The following is a 22,754-nucleotide window of genomic DNA, read 5'->3' as shown; positions in this document are numbered from 1 at the left end:
AACACATGCGGCACTGGGTTCTATCCTCAGCACCACATTAAAAAAAAACTAAATAAACAAAATAAACATATTGTGAACACCTACAACTAAATGTATGTTTTAAAAAAATTAAACAACATACTTCTAAATTACCACTCAGTCAAAAAAAGAAATCCAAACAGGGAAATCAGAAAATATCATAAGCTGACTGAGAATTAAGGCACAACACCAAAATTTATGGGATGCAACAAAAGCAAGGTTTACTGTTATGGACTGAACACTGGGCAATTGTATGCCAAAAACCTAGAAAATATAGATGAAATGGAAAAATGCCTATAAGACACAAACATCTGAAATTGACTCAAGAACAAATTAGCAATATAAAAAGATCTATAACAAAAAAAACCCACATTGAAATAGTAACCAAAAACTACTGACCAACAAAAACCCATGCCCAAATTGTTCCATCAATTAATTCTCCCAAACATTTAAAGAAAAATTAATTTCAATTCTTCCACAAAGTGTTCCAAAAATAATAAAGAAAATTTCCCAGATCATTTTATAAGAACTTTACTTACACTGACACCAAAAACAGACCTAAGAGAAGAAAATTGTCAAGCAATATCTGTTATAAATATCAAGCAAAAATATTCCCAAAATACTAGCAAACCTAGTGACATATAAAAGGAATTATATACTATGATCAAGTAAGATTTGTTCCAGGGATATAAAATTATTTAAATGTCCCAAAATATTATAGTAAAATTAAATATTATTATAATAATACATCATATTGAAAAGTCACAAGACAGCTTCAATAGTTGCAGAGTCTAGCTACTTTCATGGCAAAAAAGATCTCAACATATTACCAATAGAAGGCGATTTTCTTAACCTGATAAAGGGTATCTACAAAAAAAAAACAACAACAACACAAGGAAAATCATATTTAATGATGCAAGACTAAAAACTTTCCCTCATATATCAGGAATGAGACAATAATATCTGCTTTTGACAATTCTATTCAATATTGTACTAGAGCATTTGGCCAGGACAATTAGCTAAGGAAAAGAAAAATAAAAGTCCTCAAGATTGGAAAGAAATAAGTAATCTTATCTCCATTTGCAGATGACATAATCTTGTTCAGATAGTCCTAAAATTACAATGGGATTGTGTTCCAAAAATCTCGTCATCAAATGAAAATATGCTAACTTTAAAATGCATTTGGTTGATATTCAACCCACAAACCATCATAGCTTAACCTCACCTAGCTTAAAAGTGCTCCAAATTCTTGCATCAGCCTACTGTTGGGAAATCATCTAACACAAGATTTATTTTCTAATATGGTGTTGAATAGCTCATGTAATGTATTGAAGAGTGCAATATAGGTGAAAAACATAATGCTTGTATGCGTATTTTTACCTTCATGAAGTAAAAAATTTGTTAGCTGAACCATCATAACTCAGGGAGAATCATTATACAGGAAATCCTTAGAAATGGACTAAACTGACTGTTAGAACTAATTGAGTTCAGAAAGTTTTTTTTTTTTTAAAGAACAATAAACACCTTTATTACATGAGCTAAAACAGGAGGGAAGAGGGCTCATTTGCTTTTCTAAACTTTGATTTTTTTTCTCAGATAAAACTCCAACTCCTTGCCTTCTAGCGCATAGCCGTTTGCTTGGCCACATAGTCCTGGTCTTGATGCAATGCAGGCAAGAAGCTTGCCCTGCTGGAACTGCTTCTCCAGAAGAGTGCTGATTTTAGCATTCTTCTTCCTTTCATCTTATTTCTTCTGAATATTCATTGATCACTTTTTGTTTGAAATTTCTTCCTCCTCAGGATTCAGCTTGCTCCACTTCTTGCAGCCCAGAGGCAGTGCATAGTGGGATTCCTACCATCATTGGTAGGGTGTGATATCAATAACCACGAAGCAGTTCTTCACCAGGATCTTGGTGTGGACCAGCTCATTACTGGACACATTGTAGACAACATCAATGATTCTTATTTTGCAAGTGTAATACTCAGAGCCCCAGGAGAAATTCCCCACATTCAGGCTCAAAGCTCAGTACTTCTTGTTGCCTCTTCCCACTGGGAAAGAGGTGGGGGCAAATCTTAGTGTTGGCAGCATGATGTCCCAATTCACACTTCCTTTTCTTGTGGTAGGGCTTTCTCTTGCCCCCAGTCTTGTGGCACTTGTGCCAGTTGTCCTGAAGACATGCCCATCGCTCAGTGCTGGCTGGAAAGAGCAAGTTCTGAAAGGTTGAAACATGCAAAATCAATATGAAAAAAATCAATTGTACTTGTATACACCATAGCAATGAACAATCCAAAAAAACAAGGAAATGTTTTCATTTATAATAGTGTAAAAAAGAGAAAAAAAACGCTGGAGAAAGGATAGATTTTTTAACAAATGGTTCTGGGAAAACTGGATACCCATATGTAAAAAAATGAAACTAGGTCTCTATCTCTCACCCTATGAAAAAGTCAAATTGAAGTGGATCACAGACCTAGGAATTATATCAGAAACACTGCAAATGCTAGAGGAAAATAGGATTAATACTCCAGCGTATAAGCACAGGTACCAACTTCCTTAACAAGACCCCTAAAACTCGAGAAATAGTTTTATAGAATCAATAAGTGGGATGGCAACAAATTAAAAAAACTTCTTCACAGCAAAGGAAATGATTAAGAGCTTGAAGAGAGTATATATATTTTTTTGAGAGAGAAAGAATATTTTAATATTTATTTTTAGTTTTCGGTGGACACAACATCTTTATTTTATTTTTATGTGGTGCTGAGGATCGAACCCAGTGCCCCACACATGCCAGGCAAGCGCGCTACCACTTGGGCCACATCCCCACCAGCCCAAAGAGGGTATATATAATGGGAAAAAATCTTCACTAGTTCCTCTTCAGACAGAAGATTAAAATCCAGAATACATAAATAAATCAAAAAATTTAAAATCATAAAACAAATAACTGATCAATAATTGGGCAGATAGGGGCTGAGATTGTGGCTCAGTGGTAGAGCATTCGCCTACCATGCATGAGGCCCTGGGTTCGATCGTCAGCACCACATGAATGTAAAGTAAAGATATTGTGTCCACCTAAAACTAAAAAATAAATATTAAAATAATAATAATAATAATAATAATAATAATAATAATAATAATTGGGCAAATAAAGTAAACAGACATTTCTCAAAAGAAGAAATGTACATAGCAAACAAATATATGAAAAAATGTTCAACATCCTTAGCTGTCAGAGAGATGCAAATCAGAACTACACTGAGATTACACAGTAGAATAAGGTGAGTGGGGGGAGGAAGGAGCAAATTTGGAGGGCCCAGGAACTGAAATAGAGTAAATTATATTCCATGCATGTATGATTTTGTCAGAATGAACCCAACTATTATGTACAACTCTAATGTACCAATGAAAGCTCAATATAAATCAAAACTACAGTGAGATTTCATCTCATACCAGTTAGAATGGCAATAATAAAAACACAATAACAATAAATGCTGGCAAGGATGTGGGGAAAAACATACACTCCTACATTTTTGATGGTACTGCAAATTGGTATAATCACTTTGGAAAGCTGTATGGAGATTCCTCAGAAGACTAGGAGCGGACCTACCACTCAGCCATTTCACTCCTTGTTATTTATCCAGAAGAACTAAAATTGGTACGTGTATACCAAAATGTATAGAAGTGCAATTCACAATAGCGAAGTTTTGGAACCAGCCTAGGTGCCCATCAACAGAGGAACAAAGAACATGTGAGATATGTGTGTGTGTATATATATATATATATATATATATATATATATAGAGAGAGAGAGAGAGAGAGAGAGAGAGAGAGAGAGAGTTTACTCAGCTATAAAGAAGAATGAAATTATATTATTTGCTGATAGATAAAGGGAACAGAATAACATCATACTAAGTGAAACTAAGCCAGACAGAGAAAATCAAAGATTGAATATTTTCTTTTATATGCAGAAGCTCGAGAGAAATAAGGAATTTGGGAAAGTGACTTCATGAAAATAGAGGAAAATACAGTGTAGCAGAGGAAGGAGAGGATGGATGGAAAAGGGAGGAATTACAGAATGAAATGGACCAAACTGTGCTATGGGCATTATGAACATATCACAATGAATTCCACTTCTATGTACAAATATAATGCACCAATTAAAACTTAAATTGATAGAAGGAAGACCAATAGGGTTGGGGAAGGATGGAAGGGAGAAGAAGAGAGAAGGGGGTAGTTCAGAGGACTGAATTGGAGCAAATCCTGTTACATGAATATGTCAAAATAAAAAATAAATTTAAAAATTGTATCATAAAAAGCAAAGTTCTTTTAAAAGAGAAAAAAATACTTAGAAATAAATTTGGCAAAGGAAGACCAAAATTAATATTCTAAAACTATAAAGTATTGCTGAGAAAAGTTAAGGGAAAGCTCAGTAAATTAAAAAAAAACATAACTCATGGATCAGAAGACTTAACATTGTTCAGATGACAATACTGATCAAACTGATTTACACTTTGAGAGCAGTTCTTGACAGAATCCTAGTTGACTTATTTGTACATATTGCCAAAATGATCATGAAATTCAGGTGGAAATTCAAGACACTCAGGATAGAAACAAATCAATATTTAAAAAGAAGAACAAAGTACAGTTATTCACACTTCATTATTGTAAAATTGTTGCAAAGCAGTAGTATTCAAGTATGACATAAGAATATATGAATGGAATAATTGGTGTGAACATACTTTATATACAGAGAAATGAAAAATTGTGCTCTATATGTGTAATAAGAATTGTAATGCATTCCATTGCTGTCATGTATTTAAAAAATAAAATCAATTAAAAAAAGAAAAAAGAGAATTCAAAAATAGACACATACATCTCTGATCAACTGATTTTTGACAAGGGTGCCAATAATATAAATAGGGGAATAAATAGTCTTTTCAACAAATGGTGCTGGGACATTTGGATAACCACATGTGTAAGAATGAAGTTGGACCCTAACTTCACACCATATACAAGTGATACAAAATGGATGAAAGACCTAAATATAGAAGCTAAAATTTAAAATTGTCATAACCTATGATTTGGCAAAGGATAGTTGGATATGACACAAAGAACACAGGCAACAAAGCAAAATTTAGATAAATTGGACTTCATCGAAATTTAAAAGTTTTGGAGCTGGGAATGTAAGTCGGTGTTAGAGTGTGTACTTAGCATGCATAAGGTCCTGTGTTCCATCTCCAACACTGAAAAACACAAATTTTGTGTGATTCAAAAGACACCATCAAGAAAATGAAAAGACAGTTCAAATAATTGGAGAAAATTACAAATATTATATTTGGTAAGGGATTTGTATCCAGAATATATAAAGAGTATTCAAAACTCAAACTGACAATAAGAGCATGAAAAGTTGCTAAACATCATTAATAATTAGGGGGATATAAAACAGAACCACAACAAGATATTTATACTCATTAAGATGGCTTGAATCAAAATGGTCAGATATTAATGAGTGTTGATAAGGATATAGAGAAAGCGTAACCCTCATACACTGGTGGTGGGAATGCAAAATGGTGAAATTACTTTGCAAAACAGGCTGTCAATTCCTCAAACAGATTTCCCATTTGATTCAGCAATTCCACTCATAGGTTTACACTAAAGACAAATGAAAACACACAAAAACTTGTTTATGAATACTTATATCATTATTATCCATAATAGCCAAAAATTAGAGCTAACCCAAACATCTTTCAAATTTGTAATGGATAAATAAAATGGAGCATATTCACACAATGGAATATTATTTGTCCATAAAAGTAAATTAAATACTGATGCTTATTACAAATGAATAAACCATGAATACATTTTGCTAATTGAATTAGCCAGTTAAAACATACTATATATTATACAATTTTATTCATATGAAATATGCAGAAAAAGAAATCTATAGTTGAATGTAGATTAATAAACCACTGTGGTATATGCATATAATCCCAACAACTCAGGAGTCTGAGGCAGGAAGATTACAAACTTGAGACAAACATCAATAATATAGAAAGAACTTTGGGAACTTAGCAAGACCCTGCTGTATAAATAAAATAAATACATAAAAGGGGTTATGGATGTAGCTCATGGGTCAAGCACTCCTGGTTTCAATCTATAGTATCAAAAAATATAAATTGGGGCTGGGGATGTGGCTCAAGTGGTAGCGCGCTCGCCTGGCATGCGTGCGACCCAGGTTCGATCCTCAGCACCACATAAAAACAAAGATGTTGTGTCCGCCGAGAACTAAAAAATAAATATTAAAAATTCTCTCTCTCTCTCTCTCTCTCTCTCTCTCTCTCTCTCTCTCTCTCTCTCTCTCCTCTCTCACTCTCTCTATTTAAAATATATATATATAAGTAAATAAATGAAGATTAGTGGTTGCCTAGGACTGTGGAAGGGGGTTGGAGGAAAGAGGATGAAGACTAAATGATATGATATTTTATTTTGAAGTTATAAAAGTATTCTAAAATTGTGGCATTGTTGCAAAAAACTCTGAATATGCTAAAAACAACTGGGTTATATATTAGATGAACTTTATGACATATGAATTATATATTGATAAATCTTTTTAAAAAATAAAGCAGTTGGGAAAATAACTTCTACGAGAGGACATATTTGCAAATCATACATTAGGCACAGGACTTGATACATAATAAGAAGTGCTGTATCTCACAAATAAAAACAAACAACTCAAGTGAAAGATGTGCAAAGAATTTGAATAGATGCTTCACAAAGGCAGATATATGTTACCTGAAAACTTACTTAACAAAATTAAACATCAGGTAAGTGAAAAATAATCCCCTCTCTACTCACCCACCAGAAGTTTTTTAAATGGTAATAGAGCAGGAACCTATTAACAAGTGAATGAAGACATTCACAGTTGTACACTCCTGTAATCAGAGCCACTCTAGATGCTGAAGCAGGAGGACCACAAGTTTGAGGTCAGTCTCAGAAAATTAACAAGACCTTGATTCACAATAAAAAGTATAAGAAGTGTTGGGAAAATAGCTCAGTGGTAAACCATCCCTGAGTTCAAGCCCTAGTACCACAAAAAACAAATCACTACCAAAACAAAAACAAAAAGCACAAAACACCATGTGAATAGATAAATAAATTGTGGTATATTCATGTCATGGGATACTATTCAGCAATAAAAAATAATAAAATGTGAATCTTATAAACATTATGATGAGTGAAGGAAACCAGACACAAAAGAGTTTAAAATTCACAATTCCATTATATAATATTCTAGAACATTGTTGCTTCCGAGTAGCAGGCAGGGTAGGCATTGACTGGCAAAGGAGCATTTCTGGGGTACTTTGAATTCTTATGGCAGATTTTGCTCACAGATACACGGATTCATCAAAACTTGTAGAATTGTACACTTCAGACTTGTGAATTTCATCCAATTTAAACTTAATCTAAGAAAAAGAGACATGTCAAAATGAACCTCACTATTATGCATGCCTATAACACACTAAGAAAAATTTAAAAATCCAGACATGGATTTTACTTAATGATAAGCATGCTAAAGTGTATATGGGTTAAATGTACTAATGTCTGCAACTTATTTTGTAATTTGTCTAAAATCACACAGATTGATGGATGAATAAACAGATCAATAAATGATAAACGAATACAGCAGGTGGTTATATTTGCTCACTGTGCATTTTTAAACTTCTGTTTGAAAATTTTCACAACATCTCATTTTTGTCCCCCTCCACAGTAAAAATATACTTGCATCTTAAAAATTCTTGGAAAAATTACACCAGAGTGGAGACATGGCTGTAGAATTAGCTACAGCATATTCTCACTTTATTCTTTACATTATTTTGTAATATATGAATCTTTTTCAATAATTATGCATTTCTTTCAAAACCAGGGGGAGAGAAACAAAGCACTTTTATTTTGAGGAAAACCCAACATTCATTCTTCTGACCTTAAAGAAATAAAAGCAAGAATAAGGCAAATCAGGCTAACAGCTCCACAGGTATTGCTCCATAAGGAACACTAGAAACTAGATAAGGGGATTGTGAAATTAATATGTCAATTACATTCACTAAAATATCAACATGCTTGAAAACAATTCTCATAAGAGTTGAAACAAAACCTTTTTCATTTCTATTGTTGTTGTTGATATTTCTATGTTGTGCCAGGAAAATAATCCAGGAGCAGTTACCCACTCAGTGACATCCCTAGCCCTTTTTATTTATTAATATTTATTTTGAGATGGGTCTTGCTAAGTTGCTTAGGATTTAAGTTGCCGAGACTGGCCTCAAACTTGTGATCCTCATCCCAAAGTGCTGGAATTTACAGGCGTGTACCACCAAGTCAGATTCACTTCTACTGTTTTTAATATATACTTCCAGGTGTCTGATAGTCTTCCGTTCCATTTTGTTTTTCCCCTTTGATCCCAGTTGGCAGTATTTCTGCTGGTATAATCCCAACACTATTCCTGGACTTAGCTGAGATGGCTGAATAGAGTTGAGAGTAATCTCTTAATGGAGTGATTGTCCAACCACATTTTTAGTGATGCTTTCTTATTTTTGTTACAATATGGATAGACTAAGAATTTTCCAAATCTGAAAGTTTTGGTTCCTCTTTGCTTAACAGTTGCTTAAATATATCTACTTCCTTCCTTATTTTAACATAAGCAGTAAGAAGAAGCCAAGTCACACCTTCAGTGTTTTGCTTAGAAATCTTGGCTAAAGATTCAATTTCATCGCTCATAAATTAAAACTTCCATGATGTGCTAGAACACAATTCAATGGGGACAGGCTATTTAGCTCAGTGGTAGACTGCTCCTGGGTTAAATCTTCAGTACTGGGTGGGGGGGGGGAGAAACAGAAAAAGGGGAATGCATGCTAATTCTTTTCTATGAGGTCATCATTACCCTAATGCCAGAATCACATAAAGATATCACAAGAAAATTGTAGGCCAATATAATATCCTTTATGAATATAGGTGCAAAATCTTCAACAAAATACTAGAAAATTGAATCCAGCAGCATCATAAAAGAATGTATCATGATCATTTTGGAGTTATTCCAGGAATGCAATATAAGAGTATCAATCAATGGAATAGATGACATTTTTAGAATGAAGAGCAAAAACACATGATCATCTAAATTGATGCAGGAAATAGTATTTGGCAAACCCAAACCATTTCATAATTCATAATTTAAAGAACACATTCAGAAACATAGAAAATAAGAGGAAACTTTTGCAACATCATAAAGGGTATTTATTTAAAACCCACATCTAAAATACTTAATGGTGAAAAACAAAATTGATATATGTCAGCCAACTAAACGAAAGAGAGAGAAGACACAAATTAACAGCATTGGGCATGATAAAGTATCAAAACCAACATTACTGAAATACAAATGATTATTAGAAACTATTTTGAAATTTTCCAATGCAATAAGCCAGAAAATCTTGAAGACATTGACAAATTCCTAGAGACATATGACCTACCTAAATTAAACCATAAGTAGATAGAAAACTTAAAACATATCACTATCAATTAATAAAAATTGAGGCAGATATCAAAAGGTTTTCAACAAAGAAAAGTCTAGGACCAGATGGATTTTCAGTTGAGTTCTACCAGACCTTTAAAGAAGAACTAATACCAATACTTCTCAAATTATTCCATGAAGTAGAAAAGGGGGTAACACTGACAAAATTTTATTTGATAAAGCCAGTATCACCCCAATACTGAATCCAGCAAAGACTCATCAGGCCAACATCCTTGATGAACATAAATGCAAAAATTCTTAATAAAATATTGTCAAACCTCATTTATAAACACATTGAGATGATAGTGCACCCTGATCAAGTGAGCTTCATTCCAGAGATACAAAGTTGGTTCAACATATGGAAATCAATAAATGTAATTCACCACATAAGTAGAGTTAAGGACAAGAATCACATGATCATCTTGATGGATGCAGCAAAAGCATTTGACAAAATAGTGCACCCATTCGTGTTTAAAATACTAGAGTTAAAATGAATTCACCTCAAAATTTCAAAGACTATGAGAAAACCAAGGCCGACATTAATAATGGGCAGAAGAACAAAACAGACACTTGTCAAAAGAAGAAATGCAAATAATAAATAATATTCAACATCTCTAGCAATCAGGAAAATGAAAATCAAATACATTGCTGGTAGGACTGCAAATTGGTGCAACCACTCTGGAAAGCAGTATAGCAATTCCTAAGAAAATTAGCAATGGAACCAGTTATTAGACCCAGTTATCCCACTCCTTGGTCTATATACAAATGACTTAAAATCAGCATACTATAGTGACATGGCCACATCAATGATTATATGATCTCAATTCACAATAACCAAGCTATAGAATCAACCTAGGTGTCCTTCAACAGATGATGGATTAAGACAATGTGATATTATACACAATGGAATATTACACAGCCATAAAGAAGAGTGAAATGATGGCATTTGCCAGTAAATGAATGAAACTGGAGACTGTCCTTCTAAGCAAGATAAACAAATCTCCCCAAAATCAAAGGCCAAATATTCTCTCTGATATGCCAGCTAACACATAATAAGGGAGAGGGAATGGAAGAATAGAATTTCATTGGATTAAAGAAAGGGAAAAGAAGAGAATGGAGGGGGAAGGGAATGGGAAAGACAGTAGAATGAATCAGACCTAACTTTCCTGTGTTCACATATGAATACACAACCAGTGTAACTCCACATCATGTACAACCACATACTCCACACACATGGAGTATATTATAATACTCCATGTATGTATAATATGTAAAAATACATTCTAATGTCATCTATAAGTAAAAAGAACAAATTTTTAAAAGTGAAAAAAACTAACTAGACATTTAATCTTACTCCAGTCAGAATGAAAATTATCAAGAATATAAATAATAAATGTTGATGAGGATGTGGAGGAAAAGGTACTCTCATATACTGGTGGTAGGACTGCAAATTAGTACAACCACTGTGGAAAGCTGCATATAGATTCCTTAAAAATCTAAAAATACAACTGCCATATGACCCAGCTATTCCATTCCTTGGTATATATCCAAAAGATCTAAAATCAGCATACTATAGGTATGCAGCCACCTCAATATTTATAGCAACACAATTCACAATAGCCAAGCTATAGAACCAGCCTATGTGCCTATCAACAGATGAATGGATAAAGAAAATGTGCTATATGTACACAATGGATTATTCATCATAGAGAAGAATGAAACTATATCATTTGCCAGTAATTAGATAGAACTGGGGACCATCATTCTAAGTGACATACTCCAGTCCCAGAAAGTAAAATGTTGAATGTTTTCTTTGATATACAGAAGCTAGACCAAAAAAGGGGGAAAAATAAAAGAAAGGTGGGGTAACACCTTCAAAATAGAAGAGAGATAAGTGGAGTAGAGAAAGGGGATTGATGGGGAGAGAGGAAGAATGAAATAAGCAAAGAACAGTGTAATGAATCTGAACTAACTTTCTTATGTACATATATGAAAATACCAGAGTGAATCTCACCATCACATATATGCACAAGATAGTAATTTACAAAAACCTATAAATAAATAGCAGAAGAATCAGTAGAGGGAAGAGAATAGGAGGACGGAGAAGGGGGAAGAAAGAGAAAGTACCAGGGACTAAATTAGAGCAAATAATATTCCATGTTTCTATAATTATGCTAAAGACAATTTTAATATTATGTATAACAAAAATGAACCAATAAAAATAATAAAAAATATATTCAATAATGAAAGACTGAATGTTTTCTCTGCATGATTAAGAGCAAGACAAGTACACCTGATTTAACCACTTCTATTCAAAATTGTAAAGGTAAGTTTAACTAGAATAAAAGGATCATGGAAAAAAATTTAAATGTGTTCAAATTGGAAAGAAAGAAGTAAAATTATCTCTGTTTAAGTGTTCTGTAATCTTATATGGATAAAATTCTAAAGAATACACAAAACTAAGTCAGAATTCATAAATGAATTTAACAAAGTAAGGCCACAAGATCAATATGCAAAATTCAGTTCTATTTCTGTACAGTAAAAATGAACAATAAAAAAAGGAATTAAGAGAACAACTCCACTTACAATATCATAAAGAATCCTAAAATACCTAAATATAAATTTAATCAAGACATGCAGGGGGCCAGGGTTGTGACTCAGTAGCAGAGCACTTGCCTAGCATGTGTGAGGCACTGGGTTTGATCCCCGGCACCACATAAAAATAAAAACAAATAAATAAAAGTATTGTGTCCATCTACTAAAAAGAAAAAAAATTAAAAAGACATGCATGTCTAAAACTACAAAACATTACTTAAATTGTTTAAAGATTTGATTAAATGGAAAGGAATTTCTTGCCCATGGATTTGGAAGAAAAAAATGTTAAAAAGACAATACTGTCTTAAATTTACTCCCTATCAAAATTCCAATGACCTTTTTGAAGAAATGAAAAGCTCATTCTAAAACAGATCAGCATGCATTGATATGGAATTGCAAAGAAACTCAAAAAGCCATTCTTACATTTACACACACACACACACCACCAGTGCAATACAATTGAGTGTCCATAAATAAACAATGTTGGTCATCTATTTTTGTATATTTGTAGTACTGGGAATTGTGTTCCTATGGCCTCCCTTATGCTAGGCAAGTGATCTAAAACTAAGCTACATCCCCAACCCAGTAATTGATTTTGACCAGGCTACCAAGAACATTCTTTGGGAAAAGAATATACTCTCTTCAACAAATGGAATTGGGAAAATTAGCCACTTGCAGAAGAATGAAATTGCTTCCTACTTCACATAATATTAAAAATTAAGTCAGAATGGATCAAAGACCTAAAAGAATAAGATAAAGCTGCAAAACTCTTAAAAGAAAACACAGGGTAGATCTTAGATTTGGCAATGGGTTCTTAGGAATGACATCAAAAACATAAGTATCAAAAGAAAAAAAAACAGATAAATTAAACTTTATCAAAATCAAAAACTTTTCCCTTCAAATGACACTATTAAGAAAGTAAGAAGGCAATCTATTTAATGGAAGGAAGTATTTGCAAATAGTATAATATTGGTCTAATATTTCTAATATATAGGAATTCTTACAGCTCAAAACCAAAAATAAAACCCAATTAAAAATGAGAAAAGAATGGGCTGGGGTTGTGGCTCAGTGGTAGAGTGCTTGCCTAGCATGTGTGAGGCACTGGATTAAATTCTCAACATCATATATAAATAAATGAATAAAATAAAGATCCATCAACATCTGAATTTTTAAAAAATGGGAAAAGAACTAGGCATGCTGGCATGCACCTGTAATTCAAGAAATTTGGAAGGCAAGGCAGGAGGATCACAATTACAAGGCCAGCCTCAGTAACTTAGCAATACTCTTTCTCAAAATAAAAAATAAAAAGGCTGGAGATGGAGCTCAGTGGTAAAGCATCCCTGGGTTCAATTCCCATTAAAAAGGGGAGGTTATTTAATAGGGAGTTCCTAGCAATTGTAGTCATTTATCCTTAGGGATTTATAGTCATTTATCCTTAGGGATTTAAAACATGCTTACACAAAAACTTGTACATGATTGTTCACAGCAACATTATTCATAATAGCCAAAATATGGAAGTAACCTAAATGCTCACCAACTGATGCATGGATAATAACATAGAGCATATTCATGCAGAGGAGTATTATTTGGCAATAAAAAGAATGAAGTACTGTTACAGGCTGTAGCATGGCTAAACCTTGGAAACACGATGGTAAGTGAAATAAATCATATACAAATGCTCACTTAATGTATGATTTGATTTATATGAAATATGCAGAATAGGTAAACCACAGAGACAAAAAGATTAGTGGTTTGTAGGGACTAGGAGGATGGGGAAATGGAAATGACTGCTTAATGGGTGTAAGGTTTCCTTTTGGGATAATAAAATATTTTGGACCCATATAGAGTTGCTAGTTGTGTAAAATTTTGAGTGTAATAAATGTCACTGAATTATACACTTTAAACTGACTTATTTTATATGAATTTTACCTCAATAAAAAAGCAAGAAAAAGAAAAGGTTGGAAATGAAGTTGCACTAAGGGTAAGAGTAGATATTAAAAACAGGACAGTCCATATAAACTAAAAATGTATACAGAGTTACAGTTTATGCAATCAGGGAGTTATGAGAAGTCCAAGATCAAGTAAAAATACATCTTCAAGGAAAAAAAAAAAGGAGAAGGTAAGACATTTCTGGAGCAGAGAGGGGGGACTTCATCACTAGCAGAACAACTGTAAAAGAAACACTAAAGGTAGTCTTTCATGGTAAAATGAAAAGACATTTGAGAGTAATGTAAATCTACACCCATTAATGGAGAGTACCAGAAAAAGTAATTACATTAAAAGGAAGTATAAACATATTTTTTATTTGTAACACTTTTCTTCATCTGATTTAATGTATAACTTCATAAAGTAATATTTACAAATATTGATGGGCTTATAATGTATAAGCATGGGATTTTAAGACATTAATAACCCAAAAGAGGACAAAAGTAAATGAGGTATATAATAAGCACAAATTTTTGTCTATATTGAAATTAATTTGGTATTGATCTGAACTAGATTTTTATAAATTAAAATGTGTTATTTGCAATCCCCAGGGAAAATACAAAAGAAGATAACAATATAGACTGTTGGCAGGAATGTAAAATATTGCAGTCATTTTAGAAAACAGCTTTGCAGTACCTCCGGATATTAAAATAGACTTGTCATATGACTTGGAAATTGTGCTCCTTAGTTTATATACTAGAGACCTGGAAATATATGTCCACACACAGACTTCTACTTGAATATTTATCATATCATTATTTGTAATGGGCAATAAGAGAAAACAAGGCAAATGTTTATCAACGGATGAATAAACAAATTGCAGTATATCCATACACTGAAATATTATTCAGCCACAAAAAGAATAAAGTTCTGATGCATTGTACAACATGGATGATCCTTGAAAACATAATGCTAAGTGAAACAAGACAGACCAAAGGTCACTTATTGTCTAATTCTATTTATAGGAAATAACCAGAATAGGAAAATCTATACAGACAGAAAGCAGATTAGTGGTTGCCAGGGCTTGTAGGTAAGGGGGAATGTGGAATGAGTGCTATGGGTACAAGGCTTTGGAGGCAGGGATGATTAAAATATTCTGAAATTTGATAATGGTAATGGTGTTACAACTCTGTAAATACATTAAAAGCCACTGAATTCTGTACTTCAAACGGTGTGCATTTTATGTTTAGTGAATTAAATCTATTTAATGCTTTTTAATAAAATTTATAATGGTATTGTTTAAACTTGGCAAGACAGAAAAGTCATTAAGAAAGAGCTAAATCTGGCAGAGAGCACCTGGATTTCATTTTCCTTTGCCAGGATAGCCCTTTGGAATTAGAATATGGTTGCTGTGGTATTGAGCCATTAACTAGCATTTTAAGAACTCACACTGTGCCTAGCCTGGCTGGGCTCCCTTTTAGGCTACAGAACTAAAATGTGAGCACCATAGCTTTGGATTCCCACACACACACTGAGAATCACCTGGGTTGTCTGTCAAGCCAGATTACTGAGATCTACCTTCAGAAAGTCTGATTTATTGAGTCTGGAGTGGAACCCAGAAATATTATTTTAATTAGCTTCTACTGGGTAAAGAACCTCTCCATGCAGATTCTGTTAGAAACAAAGCAGTACAAAACTTTCTTCATGAAAAAGTACTTTCCAATCATGCCTCAATGAGACAAAGGATAGAGTTTTCACATTTGAATCAAGAAAAAAAATTGTTTTTAGCTTTGTCTGCATCTCACACATTTAATTTGCTGCCTAGTTTATGTAACCCTTTCATACATATCCATTTCAAAGATGGAAAAAGTGATGCTGCCAAGGGTCACAGAGCAAATCAGGGGCTTGACCTTAAACCCATCATAATTTCCTTGTCCAAGAATGAGCCATGATTTCACACTGCTTAATTTAAATAGCACATTAAGGTCTGGGTATATAGCTCATTGGTAGAGTGCTTGCTTAGCATGCATGAGATCCTAAGAACCACTAAAAAAAAAAAAAAAAAGGGAAACAAGAAGGTAAACGACACATTAAGAAGTTTAAAGGGATGATCCAAAAGGCTTACTGAATTTTCCTCCCAAGAAAAGTATAAGCCGTGAAAAAAATCCCTGTCTGCATGGATGGAGTTTCCACAACCAAGACCTCTGTTATCAGTCTCACCCTTTAAGAAGGCCACTGTTCAATACTGTGGAGGCTTGAAATAAAAGCTCCTCCTGAGGAAAAGAGAATTATTATTGTACGATTTTTTTTTTCTTTTGGTATTGAAAAGATCATATCTAAGAACATTAAAGAAAATATATTTATAACAATAAAAATGAAAGTGGATTTAATCCTACCACTTTAATTCCACTCTGTTCATGTTTGCTCATTGCTGTCCATAAACATACATATTTTAAATGGGCTGCCACCCAGAATGGCTGGGATATATGGTACATGATATTTTCACTTACCATTCTACCACGTATTCTATCATATACCTGTATAGTTTTTCCAATTATTTTTTCTCAGGGCTTCCTAATGCTCCATTCTGTTGACACAACAAAATTAAGCAATTTTCTTAATGGTGCACCATTTTGTTGTTTCCTTTTCTTTACCAATAAGACTGCAATGAGTATCCTTGTACACAGAGCTTTTCTGTACCTTTTAGCATCATTTCTTGAGATATATTTCTGTGGATTAGAATTGCTGAATCAGGGGTGGGGATGTGGGGACATGACTCAATGGTAGAACACTTGCCTAGTATGTTCAAGGCTCTGGGTTTGATCCCCAGTAACAAAAAATTGGAATTGCTGGATCATAGAAAATGAGCTTGTTTTCGACTTAATGCATATTGCCATGATACTTTTCCAAAGGTTCTAATAAATGATTTATAAGGTTTCTAAGAGTATGTTATGATGACTGCTTTATGCAGATTTATCATCATTGGATATTATTACTTGAAATCATTTATTGCTATACTAATAAGTCTAATAAGCTAGAGCCTCTTTATTTGGAATGTAGTGGTAGCACAGTTGTTAGGAACAAAAGTTTTTGCTACACAAAAATTCAATGACAACAATCTTTGTGTTTGCTTATGAGTCTTTACTAAAGTTTTTTTTCTAGACATACACCCAGGAATATAATTGTTGAACCATAGGTTAAACATACACTTAATTTGAGACTTTCCTTTCTGGTAGTCCAGCAGATTAAATATCTTGGTTTATCCTTCCATATGAATTAATTAAATGCTTTAAAATATTGTCAAAATATTTTAAGCACATAATGAAACTGATAAAAAAAAGTAAACCACAGAGGTCAAAAGTAAAACTTAGCTGGGAGTGGAGGTGCACACCATTAAAATGAGCAACTCCAGAGGCTGAGGCAGGAGAATAAGAAGTTCTCAGTAACTTAGTGAGACCCTGTCTCAAAATAAAAATAAAAAGATCTGGGGATGTAGCTTAGTGGTAGAGTGCTTTTCTAACATGTATGAGGTCCTGGGTCTAATACTCAGAACCCAGAAAAAAAAAATAACAACCCTAGGAGGTATATAGATGCCAAGGTTGGCTTTTGCTTTGAGGGTTACATTAAAACATGGATAAAAATTAGGAGAAAAATTAACATCTAAGGCCTATTTATAATATAGAGTCTAATAGGAGATCCCTATATAAAGTTGGCACCTTTGATGGGCACAGTAGCACATATTGGAATCCCGCCCATTTGGCAGGCCAAGGCAGGAGGATCACAAATTCAAGGCCAACCTCAGCAATCTAGTGAGATCCTATTTTAAAATAAAGTAAAACGAGCGTGAGGGTGTAGTTCAGTTGTAATATGCCTGTAAGTTCAGATTTAGAATGAATGAATGAATGAATGAATGAATAAATGACACCCTGAATGTATAATGAGAACAAAAACATTGTGTAGATGAGAATAGAAAGTACACTTGCTTGTCTCAATCTTGATACCATGTAAGAAAAACTTCAAATTTCCTCTGTGATCACATAACCATAAGTTGACTTTTAAAGAAGTCCTAACTCATGCCCAATAGACAAGCAAAATTTTAATTTAAAGTGTTCTTGGGTTGGAAGTGTCCCCTGTATCTGAAAAATGCTGATTTCAGCTCAAATCCTCTCTGGAGAAATACGTCAAATAATTTCCACAGAAAAAATTCCAAGAAAAATGATAATCTCAAATTGAAGGGACCATGAGCGAGAGCCAGTAAAAATAATAAAAAGCAGAATCACAACTGTAATGCATCAATAAAAATATGAAAAAAATAAATAAAAACATTATCGAGGGCTGGAGTTGTGAGTCAGTGGTAGAGCACTTGCCTAGTACATGTGAGGCACTGGGTTTGATCTTCAGGACTACATAAAAATAAATAAATAAAATAAAGTTATTGTGTCCATCTACAACTAAAAATAAAAATTAAGAAAACATTATCAGGTCTCATATCTTTAGATGCTGGTATTAGTATATAGTCAAATAATATAAAATATTATTAAATATAGTCAAATAATATAAAATAACTAAAACAATTTAATATGTTAAGGAATAATTGAGGCTTCAAAATATAAGAAATAAGAGACCATTAAAAAATAGTCTAAGAAGTTTTGAAAAGAAATTTTATATAACTTCTAGAAATAAAAATAAAATAATTGACATTAAGTATTCAAATAACAGATTAAAACTGCCGATTGGACATAAATTTAAAAAGAATTCATGGACTAGATAGTAATTCCAAAGAAATAATCTAGATTAAAAGACATACTGATAAAGAAGTGGAAAGTGTGAAAGAGAGGTTAATAGACATGGGGGGAATCACTTAGGCTAACGTAGGCAATAGAGACAATAGGAAGGAAGCTATATTTGAATGTACGATGTCTGAAAATTTTCAAGAACCATTGAAAGATATCAATCCTTAGAGTCAAGAAGCCTAATAAACCTCTAGCAAAATAAATAAAGGGCAATCTATAACTGGTAACATAGTGAAACTACAGAACCCTTCCTTTATCTCCCAAAAGAGGAAATAAATGAAATTAAAAGAAAGATTAAAGATAGTCTACAAATGAATGGAAATTAGACTGATGGGTGACTGCTTAAAAGTGATAATGAAATAAAGAAGCAGTAGAACTACCTTGATATGCTAAAGAAAATAACCCCCCATCTAGAATTATATATCTAGTAGAACTATCTTTTAAAAGAAGAATTAATTAAGGACTAGAACACTTTGGGATAAGCAAAAACAGAATTTGACACCAATAAACATTTTTTTTTCTACAGAATGAAATTGAAGTGGATGGAAAGGTGAATGTTATAAGATTCATAAGGAGAACTGAGCAGATGTTGGCAGATATTTAGGTAAGTTTAAACATGCATTGACTGTATAAAACTAAAACTCTGTCAGAATTTAAAGGGAGTAGAAATAAGATGGAATTAAAATATTAGACAAAAATAGCCTACAGGTTAGAATCGGATGATTAAAGTTAAAATATCATATGATCTTCTTAAAGTTTGTGAAGAGAGTTTAAACATAAACCAAATTTGAGTTTTGTTAGTTAAATATGCAAGTTAAAATAGTGCAGACACTAAAAGAATAGACAAAACATATAAGTTCCAAACAATAAAGGGAAAATATGGAACAAAAGAAAAAATCTTCAGTCATTCTAAAATATTATATATTAGTTTGTATTCTCCAAAGAAGTAGAACCAATAGGAGACAGATGATAGATAGATAGATAGATAGATACTAGATAGATAGATAGATAGATAGATAGATAGATAGATAGATAGATAGATAGATAGATATATTGTGGCAATTGGCTTACACGATTATGGAAGCTTAGAAGTCCCACCACGTGCCATTTGCAAGTTGGAAAACCAGGGAAGCCACAGGTGTAGTTCAGGCCATGTGTGAAAGACTGAGAAGCAGGGGAGCTAATGGTGTAACTCTTGCTCTAAGGCCAAAGGCCTAAAAACATAGGGACTCTCTGGTGCACATCCAGAGTTTGAAGATTAGAAAACTGGAGTTCTGATGTCCAAGGGCAGGAGAATATAGGTGTCTCAGCTTTAGGAAGGAGGGGCAGGGGTTCATTTCCTCTGCCTTTTTGTTTTATCTGGACCCTCAATGGATTGTATGGGAGAGGTAGATATTCTTAACTCAATCCATTGATTCAAATATCAATTTCTTCTGGAAACACCCTTATAGACATACCTCAGAATAGTGTTTTACCAGCTATCTGTGTATCTCTTAAACTAGTCAAATTGATACTAAAATTGACCATTATATATGGTGAAAAGGGAAGGGAAAAGTGGGATATAGAATAAATGGAATGAATAAAAAATGCATGAGTTCTTAGAAATAAATAAAAATTATCACTAATCACCATAAATATAAATACACACTTATATTTAAAGTGTGTATTTATATTTATCGCCTACTTAAAAGAAAAACTCATCTGATTGTTTTTTTTTAATCCTGCTACCTGAAGTTCACAAGAGATGAACCTGAAACATAAGGGGATGGAAAAGGTGAATGCCAAAGTATGGGAAATATATAACAAATAAATACCAGCAGCAACAAAAAAGTCATTGTGGCTATATTTATATGAATCAAAAGCTACTGTAAAGCAAAAAACATTAGTTGATATAAAGATGGTTGTTACATAGTAATTAAATGATCAATTCACAAGTAATATGTAGCAATTATAAATTTATATATATATAAATTTATATATATATAAACATAGGCTCAAAATTTATAAAGAAAAATCATAGATGTACTTGAAGAAATTGACAAATTTTACTATCACCATAAGAAATTTAACACATCTCTCTCAGTATTAATGAAACAGACAAAAAGGCAATAAAGATACAGAAGAATTGTTGGGTGCAGTGGCACACACCTGTAATCCTGGCAGCTCAGGAGCCTGAGGCAGGAGGATCACAAGTTCAAGAAAAACCTCAGCAATATAGTGAGGCCCTAAGCAACTTAGGGAAACCCTGTCTTAGAATTTAAAAAAAATAGCGTTGGTATGTGATCAGTGTATTCAGATTTTATCATTAAACCATTGGAGAATTTTATGATTATATTATTATTATTATTGTGTACTAGGGATTGAACTCAAGGGTACTTTACCACTGAGCAACATCCCTGGCCCTATTTTGTATTTTATTTAGAGACAGAGTCTCACTGAATTGCATAGCACCTCACTTTTTTCTGAGGCTGACTTTGAACTCTTGATCCTCCTGCCTCAGACTCCTGAGCTGCAGGGATTACAGGTGTGTGCAGTTCAGCAGGATACCATTAATATAGAAATCAATAGTAAAATATAATTAAAGAGAGATTTAGAAATGGAAAAACACTTATAAACAACTCACAGGTGTAAGACATCAGTGGGAAATATAAAAATATTTCGAACCATAAAACAATGCTAACACTACATAGCTAAACTAAAGCTATGTCAGAAAATTTTAGCAGGAAATGCCTATATTATACAAGTCATATGGCTCAAAGTCAATTAGACAAGCACCCAACTTAAGAAGTTAGAAAACAAAAAGCAGAATAAACTCAAAGAAAGTTGAAGGATTAACACACATGTAATCTCATAAAGTATTTCCAGAGAGCTCTTCAGTTTAGATTCCCATCTGTAGTATCTGAATATTCCTATTTGCACATATGATCATCAATTGATGTTTTACCTTTCTAATTTTTGTCAATCTTATCCACATAAAGTGAGCATTGTTTTAACATACACTTTTCCATTCACCAGATAAATTGAATGTCTTTTCATATACTAATAAACCATTCAAACTTCTCTTTGTGAATTATTTTATTGCATCATTTTCCATTTTTATCATATTTTGAAAGATATTCTAAAGGAAGAACCACATGACCAATGACTGGATTTGGGGCATTAGAGAGAGGGAAGAGTCAAAAATGAGAATATCAATTCAGACCTCCATGAGTTATTGCCTCCTTTCACCAAACACTGCCAGCCCTATCATTCTTCATGGGCTATGGTGTCTGGCCCTTTCATAATTTGACATTTTTTTCCTCTGAAAAAGTTCCAGTTTATTAATATGCTCCTAAAGGATTAAGTCTCAGAGATGGAAAATGCCTTCTTGTCACTTTCCCATTAACATAACAATGAATTCAGATTTGGTATAGTCACACTATTAATTATGGACTAATGAAAAAACCTAGAACCCATCAAAGCAATAGTGCAATAGTAGGGGTTTCTGTATTCGGAGTCTGTAGAATTCCTCTTTTTATAAAGCAATTTCAAAATACACCTATAGGGCCATGCATAACACAGCCCTCCATTACTACTTAAAATCTTTAGTCTCCACACAGCTGCCTATTCATTCCACGTGCATTTCCTGAGACATATGGTCTGGATTAAGAATGGAACACAAATTAGTGAGACCAGAGACGGGTTGCCTCTTCCTAGGGAGTGGTAGATTCCAACAGATGAAATTGTTTCCCAAACATAGACTGCCCTTATTTTCATTCATCTATTTCACAGATGTTCACCATCAGTCATGAAGTACTGCTGCTTATGAAGACCATTCCTCTTCTTTGAGATACAAACCAAATCATATGCTCCATCCATGGTTGTTCAAAAGT

At 33.2% G+C, this 22,754-nt stretch overlaps 1 pseudogene; it reads right to left on the bottom strand.

Annotated features, from left to right (window-relative positions):
- Positions 1 to 1,590: 1,590 nt before the first annotated feature.
- LOC101978526 (small ribosomal subunit protein eS8 pseudogene) lies at positions 1,591 to 13,709 on the bottom strand (annotated as a pseudogene).
- Positions 13,710 to 22,754: the final 9,045 nt, after the last annotated feature.

Source organism: Ictidomys tridecemlineatus, chromosome X, assembly GCF_052094955.1.
Source record: "Ictidomys tridecemlineatus isolate mIctTri1 chromosome X, mIctTri1.hap1, whole genome shotgun sequence".
Classification (NCBI taxonomy): Eukaryota; Metazoa; Chordata; class Mammalia; order Rodentia; family Sciuridae; genus Ictidomys; species Ictidomys tridecemlineatus.
This window is presented reverse-complemented; position numbering and strand designations above follow the sequence as displayed.